This window comes from Passer montanus, unplaced genomic scaffold (genome assembly GCF_014805655.1).
Source record: "Passer montanus isolate IOZ18808 unplaced genomic scaffold, ASM1480565v1 scaffold48, whole genome shotgun sequence".
NCBI classification, from domain to species: Eukaryota; Metazoa; Chordata; class Aves; order Passeriformes; family Passeridae; genus Passer; species Passer montanus.
The window spans coordinates 6,333,497-6,342,153 of NW_024369707.1; positions in this window are offsets into that span (position 1 = coordinate 6,333,497).

The following is an 8,657-nucleotide window of genomic DNA, read 5'->3' on the forward strand; positions in this document are numbered from 1 at the left end:
TTCTGAAGGACTTTCCAGGTCTCAAGCTATAAATAAAGAAATGGTAGATCATATAACCTGCAGGCACAGGTCCACACTGCACAATACTCTGCCATTTCAAGAGAAGCATTTGCTCTAATGATCTGTGTATGAATTGGGCTGATTGACACTTGGAACACCAGCTTTTAATTATATTCAAGTTCATAAATATGCATCATATCACAGATTGGAGCATGCAGGCACTGATGGTACATGCTCTACTTTTCAGTACCTTTATTTACATTACATGTGTAAAATTGCACCAATTTCATCTGTATTGGAACCAGACTCCCCACCCTCCAAAGTACCACTTACGTTTCTCCATTTTCTTCCAAGTGCAAAGCATAATGACTTCCTTGTGGGAACTTAAGAAGACTTAAAATGTTTAAAAATAAAGACTGTAATTCATTAACAAGTAGGCTGCTGTGAATTTTGTCTTTGAGACTAATTCACACTCAAGGCAAAATCGTTCCCTTAGATCTACATGACTGATCTAAGATCAGATATTCTACTCCTTTCATAAATGAGCTCTTTTGGAGATTCACATATGTACAAAGATAGTCAGAACACAGTCATGGCATCTGGTCCCAAAGGAAAGGGCTAAATCTCAGCATCCTATCTCAGCACGAAAGAACTACTCCCACACAGCCCTGGTACATTTTCCATATGATTCACATTCTACATGAGAGGGAAACCAGTATATCTGGAGGATTTTCCCCAAAGCACAAGAGTCAGCCTCAAAAAAAAAAAAAAAAAAAAAAAAAGACTGTAAAAAAAGACCTAAAATTTAGGTCACTCCTTTACAAATGGAGAGGTTTGAATCTTTGAGTGGAAATTTGGAGCCCCAGCATCACCCCACAGACCAGCTGATGTTTCACTTACCAGCTATTTCAGCGTATTTCTTTTACCTTTCTCCATTTTATTGTTTATTTTCCAATGAGCATAAGAAGCATTTGACTTGATAAGATTCTCTGGAAATGCTAGGTTGTGCACTTTAAATTTTACTTGGAAACTACTTCCTCTGCCCAGGCTGATGTAACTGTTGCAGTGAGCTGTCCACCAGAAATTCATAATCCCAATACTGCTGCTGAACAGAAGCATGTACTTGACAAAGAGACTAAGGACAGCACTTAGGAACACAAAACCACAAATCTCTGTGTTTCTAGTGGAAAATAAAAAGAAGGCACCCATATCTTACTGCTCCTGTTAATACACGTGGCCTCACAGCCAGGAACAGATGAGGTCCATTGGTCCATCTATCCAGGGGTGGAGCTACTGCCAAAATTCTCATTGACTAGATGGCAGATATTTGTGTTCTTGGCCAGAATTAAGGATTTCTACCCTACAAACCATTCACAACTTTATATTCACATACACATCAAATTCTTTTTCCAGGTAAGTAACCTAAGGACACTTAAATAGAACAAAACCCACCCTCTGCTCACCTTGTCAAAGGAAACTTTCAGAACTATAGCAATGGATTGATACCTTTGTGTTCCCCAAGTTTTAAGGGATCCAGCATCCACTGAGCAGCACAGATAAACTCACACACTTTGTTCTGTGGGGTTTTTTTAGTCATTACTGGTCTTAAAAAGAAGCAAAAGGAGGCCTTCAGCTTGCTACTTACATTGGAATATATTGATTAAACTGGATAGAGGTAGAAGGGAAAATTTACCCTGTCATTCAGAACCATAGAGTAGATGGCTGCCCTTCCACTTTCAAACACAGTCAAAAATTCTATTTTATTATGCTTCCATTAGAGTAGCTTCTGGTATCTCCAAGTCATGCAGTTTGAAGACAAAGGTCTACTTAATTAAGTTTGTGAGAAATATACATAGGGAAAAAACACATCAAAGGAAAGACAGAGGTGTTTGAAATTATGAAGAAACAGAAGGTGGACATCTACATAAGAAAGAATCAAGGATATAAGGTGAAACATAAGGCGAGGAAAAAAGATGAAACTCTTCTGACTTCAAATATACTTCACAGAAATGCAGCTTCTTTTCATCAGAAACACATTAATATCAAACATTTGGATACTTCTAGTAAAGCAGTGGGATTTAGATTGCACTTGACATAGAAATATTTTGATTTTGACTGAAATAGTTTTTTACTTCAGAAAATTTTCTTCAAATGTCTTCAAAAAAAACTTAGAATTGTTGTGACTTTCATTTGAAGTGGCATTAAAATAAAATTTTAAATCACACAGTAGTGTGTTTAAACAGAAATTTTAAATTATTTTTTTTTGTCTCTCACAGAGTTTGATGGCAGCATAAAAAGTTCCCAGCTTCTAGTCCTATGACAAAAAATAGGACTATTCATCTGCCATAATTTCATTACTGCCTGTTATAGATGCAGGTGAAAGGTATTGGTCGTACGTCTACTAGAAATTATGCTTTCAGATACACAGGCTCTTTTATTGATAAGTTTTTACCTGACACTGAAAATGGTGAAATGTGAAAAACTATATTTGAAATAGAGTTTACTGACATCAAGTAAGTCATATATACATCTTCATCAGGAGATCTTCCCCAGAACAATCATGTTTAATTAATGGCTCTGCAGCTCATATTCTTTGGGAGATAACAGATATTAAAGTGAATGGATGTGTCTTCCTTGTGTGTTTTAACCTCAGGAGAGAATGCTCCCAGTGAGGCTAAACAGATAAGCAGATCAGTGTATCACACTTAAAAAAGATGAATGAAACACTTAGGATTTAGCAAGGTATTTATCAGATAAATTCCACTAAGAATGTAGGTTTTGTATTGCTTTTATGGTCCATTTTCCTGATGGTATCTGGCAGGCTCTCCAGGTATAGCAGTGTGCATCAGGGAATGGTCTCACGGGCTATTATTTTAAATGGCTCGCTGTAAACAGCCTATTGCACATAAAAAACATTCTACATAGAATTTGGTGGATAAGCACAATGGAGTCTCAGATGTTATTATTCTCACCAAAACACAATAGTTGATTTTGCATTTCTTTCTTTTGCTTCAAAGCTTTGAATTAATTTTGTTGCGAGACTGTCAAAGCACTTCAGTCTTGGCATGTGAATGTAATTATGCCATTCACAGGAAAGTCATGTAACATTGATTACACTTGGGTTTACAACTCCAAACTGCTTTACGAAAGCAAACAAAACAAACACAAACATATCTCATGTGTCTCTGTGCCTCCAGAAGCAGAATCTTCCAGGACAGGTGAGAACTAATGTGTATTATAGCAACTGGAAGCTCCAGTCAGAGAGGTAGCACTATTCCTCAATAGCACTGGCTCAGTATTGCCACTAAAAAAAAATAATTGTTTTTAAAAAACATCTTTTAAAAAAGATGGTTTTGTTTGTTTCCTTGGAATCGTACAGAAATTTATTTTTAAAAAACATCTTTTAAAAAAGATGGTTTTGTTTGTTTCCTTGGAATCGTACAGACAAATATAAAGCCAACAAACTACCCCCAAAACAAATAAACAGAAACCTGAAAAAAAAACCCAAAACACCAAAACAAACAAAAACCCCAACACAACCTCCCCGGGTTCAAAGACTAGGACCCAGGAGAGTAAGACAGGTATTGCTAGGAATATATGGAACTGTGCTATAACAATTATGATTATTCTGACCATGGATCTTCCCAAAACAAATCATCTAAATAGAGAATATCCATTATCCTTCTCAGAATTGCAATGCCTACCCTCTTAAAAAGATGGAGCAAGCCTTCTCGAGCATGCAGTCCTGTCGTTCATGGTGACCCAGAGGATTTTGTCAGGGTTCCCTTGCCAGCTTCCTTGGTATGTATCAATATTTCACGTCAAATGGGAAGAGAATCAACAAGTCATACAATACCAGACAAAGGGCACAAATGGCAACAAAGACAGAGAAGGCCACATTTTGCTTTTCTACAGACAGCAAGTAGATGTAAAACCAACAAATCCCTTCATTTACTGCCCAGTCTTCCTTCTACTGAAAAGAAGAGAGAACATTTGAGAACATGGTGGCAACAATCAGAATTTTTCAGAACAGAGGATGACCACCCAAGCACTGGCTACTGGAAAGAATTTATGAATTCTTTCATAAATTTCACCTCTTAATTCTTTCTTTCACCTCTTAATTCACCTAAATCTTTATTGTTCTCTCCAGTGTTTTTATTATAAAAGAATTCACTTTTACTTCAAATGAGAGAAGATAAATGTATAAGTTTTCCAAATCAGGAAATTGAGAGGAAAAGGGAATAGGCAGACTAAGGTAGATCTCCTCTTTTAAGGTATAACCCAGAGCCCACTTTCTTTAACCTGAATGGATTTTGCATCAGGCCCCTGGAACTTTTTCAAAGTACTGGGTAGATAATTGCATGGCCAACCTAAGCATATTTAAATTTTAGATTTTTTACTTGTGAAATCTTTTTCTGCTGCTTGAGTATTAGAGGAGCCTGATGAGAAATTGGATGGGATAAAGGTCAAATGTCTTTCCCGTCCCTCAAAAAAAACCCCAAAACAAAACAAATAAACCTTCAGCAGCTTTCTTCTTGTGCAGGAACAAAGGCTAAAAATAAATTATTATACTGGTCATCAGAGGACTCACAGATGTAGCGACTCCTCTGATAGTTCTCTTGTTGCCCATGTCCTTTCAGTTTTTCTCTCAGTGCATTTTAAACTCCACCTTTCTCACAGCCAGGATTTCATCTTGCTTTCATGTAGCAATTTTTTCAGAGTTGTTAGCTTTTCTTCAACTGTTCACATTGCTATCAGCTCCAAAGGCAGTACCCACAGATCGGCATAGATAGGAAATCAGATAAAAGATGACATTTTGGGGAGAAAAGCCCCTCAGTGTTCAATTTCTGCACCTATCCTGACTTTCCACCAGGCTCTGCACATGCAGATTTTTGCTTTCAGAATGAGCTCCCTGGCACAGCAAAGAGATCCCAGGAGTGTTTTTATGAATGGTACTCAGTGATTCCTCCACTTTCCTCCAAAGAATTTTACCACTGCCAAAGCTGGGCTACCAACATTCAAAGCTCTACTGATGAGAACAGGGCAGAAGCAGCACAATGTCTTGCCCAATTCAAGTGACAGATATCTACTCTTACACTTGAAAGAAATCTAAAACAATAATTATCTTTGTAACCTCTCCTCTCCATCAGTAGTGTTTTTGGTGGAATGACTCTGAGGCAAATGTTTTTTTCTTTTTGTGCTGAACATTAGCAAATAATTGAAAAAAGAGGTTTTTGGAACATGTGAAAAGTAGTACACAACAATACCACAGGAGAGTGACTCTGAGGCAAATGTTTTTGGTTTTTTTTGTGCTAAACATTAGCAAATAATTGAAAAAAAAGGTTTTTGGAACATGTGAAAAGTAGTACACAACAATACCACAGGAGAAGTTTGCTTAACTAGTCAGAGTAACTGTGTATTATGAATCAGATCATGCAATGAAAATGCTTCTCAATCTCTTTAAAGTCGTTCTCTAACAAAGAACCCCACAATGATCTCACAGCCCAAAATCTCAACGCTACAGGAACGTTTTCCCTCTCACCACCTCCTCTTGCAGGCCCCGGCACAAAAGCCCGACAGGCTCAGCTGTGGCAGGGTTTCCAAGCAGTGAATAATCCCCAGTGCAGAGCCAGAGCCTGCCCTGTGTGCTCTGGCAGCTCCCAGGTCCCTGGAGCCTGAGCCAGCCTCCTCCTGCAGCCCAGCTCAGCCCAGCCGGAGACTCTGGATCCTCCTTCCTATCAACCCCTGCCACTGGAGAGCTCCAGAGCTTGCATTAGAGCTGCTCCTCAGTTCCTGCCTCAAGATAGGCAATACCTACCAGATCCTGAAGAGTCTCTGATTTAGGAAAGAAAAACAGTGTGACACACAGATGTTAGAAGGTTACTGACCCTGCGGATAAGATTATTGTTGGGGAAATTCCTGGTTTAGTTCTGCAGCCACATCCTTACACAGAGGGTTTATTTCACATTTCTGTAGTTCAGCTGGTATTTTTTAACAGTGTTTGAGCTCCATGTATATTATTAAAAATTAATTTGTCACTATGCTCCATTAGAATTTCATTAGAACTTGGTGATATGAATACTAACAAAATTCTAATGTGAAACTCAAGCAGATCCACAATGTTTATGTTTATTGATTGACACAAAAACTAAGTTTAATTATATATTATTTAGCACACAACAACTTTGGCTTCACATAGATGCCCCACAGTTGAATTTTCACCCACTGACAGAGGTTTGTAACTTGCCTTCTAATAAATCCATTGTTGTCCATTTGTTAAAGCAGCCTGTACAAAGTTTTTGAAAAGCCAACTTCCCAGAGTCAGTCAGTGCTGATTGGATGTATTGTAGATTGAAGCCAAACAGAAAAAACTAATACACAGTAAAGGTGTGATGACCAGATTTGATGACTCTTGTCTCACGCCTCTCAAGATCTGGTTTGGAGGGACACCAAACCACCACAACCACAAACAGTCAAAACTGTAGAATAATATTTCTAAAAAACCCCACCTCACTCTGCTTTTCGTTCTGTTATTTCCACATGCCTCCCAAGATAAAAAAGCATACAAAGACCTACATTTGCACAAACATTCCTTTAATTTCTTACTAATTCCACTCGAAGAAGTGGCCATTATTGCTAGAGTGAATTCTGCAATTCTGATTATCATCAGTTTAAGACAAGGTAATTGTGCTTGAAGTAGTACTGCCATCACATTACTAATATACTTCAGGTTTCTTTTGTCATTTGTATGAGAAACTGTACCAATTAATCTACAAATTGAGCTCATTTTGTATTTTAAAGGTAGAGGTGCATGCAAGATTTATAGAGAAACATTTATTCTTACACACAATACGAAGATTAATTCACATAGGACTAGTATAACAAGAATTAAACAAAAAGCCCTCATAAGTGAGCAGAGTGGTATTCAACTAAAAAAGAAGGGGGAAAAATACGTAACTGATACTTAGTTAAAAATAATTTCAGGGAATAGAGTAAAATAGAAAATTCTTATTTCCCCACTCTTAGAACTTTAAGAAAATATTGAGTGGAGTTTTAACTTGAAGAAAAATAATCTAGTGCTCTGGTCTTATCTGTAAGTCTCAGATGTATATACCTTTTTATGAAACTGATTTGATTTAGGAAAGAAGCTAAATATCTTTTTCAAATGAATCAAGATGATATGCTCTGCTAGGAATTCACCAGCCCACAAAATAGAACTCATTTGAAAGACAAGGTCTGTACTCCATGAGTCATTAACACATTCAGGCATTCTGGATAGGATTCAACAGGAAAAAAACAAAACAAATCCAAACCTCATAAGAGCACTATGCACACACATCAGAAATGAGAGCTGCAGAGGACTGAAAATGGCAAACTTACTTTTTTTCTGAATCCACATGTTTTGAACTCACAATAGATTTAAACTGTATAAGTATCAGGCAACCTTAGTTTGATAACACTGCAGTCTTCTCATTTCAGTTGTATAACAATGTAGCATTATCTTTTATTCAGAATCATTTTCAATTAAATATCCTCCTCTCACACAAGCACTCCTGTGCACTCAAAAATAGATGATCCCACATTATCCATCCCCCAAGCTGCCCCCCACAACCAGTGAACCCAAATACCCCACACATGGACTTCATTTCATAGACTTAGAATATGCTTTGTAAAACTATAGGGAAAATGAAGAATGCACCATTTTTTCCTCAGTTGTTTCAAGCTGTATAAAGTTGTATGAATGAGATTCAGCATGATGCATAGATTTATGGATTGTCTTAACATCTTAATATACAGCAAGATATTTCAATACATTTTCATGTTTATACTTAAAATAATCAGAGGAAAGGTTAAGGATCGGCACAAAAAGCTCATTTGTTGTGACATTTTCCCAAGGTTACAGAGCCCTTCTTACAACGGCCGTCTCAAAGAAACTGATGCTCAGAAAAGCAGGGTGGGTTTTCTGGCACAAATTGTCATTTTACAGCAATTTGAAATGTTGCTTTAGAATATTCCCTAGGGAAGAGGGAGAAGTCAGTGATGCAATGTCACAATTTGCTACTGAAATCTTTGCTCCACTTTACAGCCCGTTTCTAAAAAAATGCAATTATATTGTAAAGGAAAATAAGAAGAATAAAACCACCCAGTGTTTCCAAAAAAAAAAAAAAAAGCAATGCCGTCCGTTTCTAAAAAAAATACAATTTTATTGTAATGGAAAATAAGAAGAATAAAACCACCCAGTGTTTCCAAAAAAAAAAAAAAGCAATGCCATTCCTTTGTCTTGGCAAATAGACAGATGACATCTATGTTTTCAAAGGAAGTTCTGTATAAATAAGGATGGTTTACTTACTCTTGATAACCTCGATTTAGAGCTGGTGCCCTATAAAAATAACTTTCCTAGAATAGTAAAGATTTGCCATATAACAACAGGCTACTCCCCAAGAAATTAAGTGTTTAATAATTCTCAACTGCTAAAAAGAGGGAAGATTTCTCTCTTCTACCTCCATGACATCAGCAAATCCACACTGAGCCCAGCCCCACCCCTCTCACATTCCAAGGAGGTTAAATACTGAAACTTCAGAGACTGAAACCCAACAATCACAATTCCACATCCTCAATGGAAATGCCACTAGGAAAACAGGGAAACATCCCAGCAA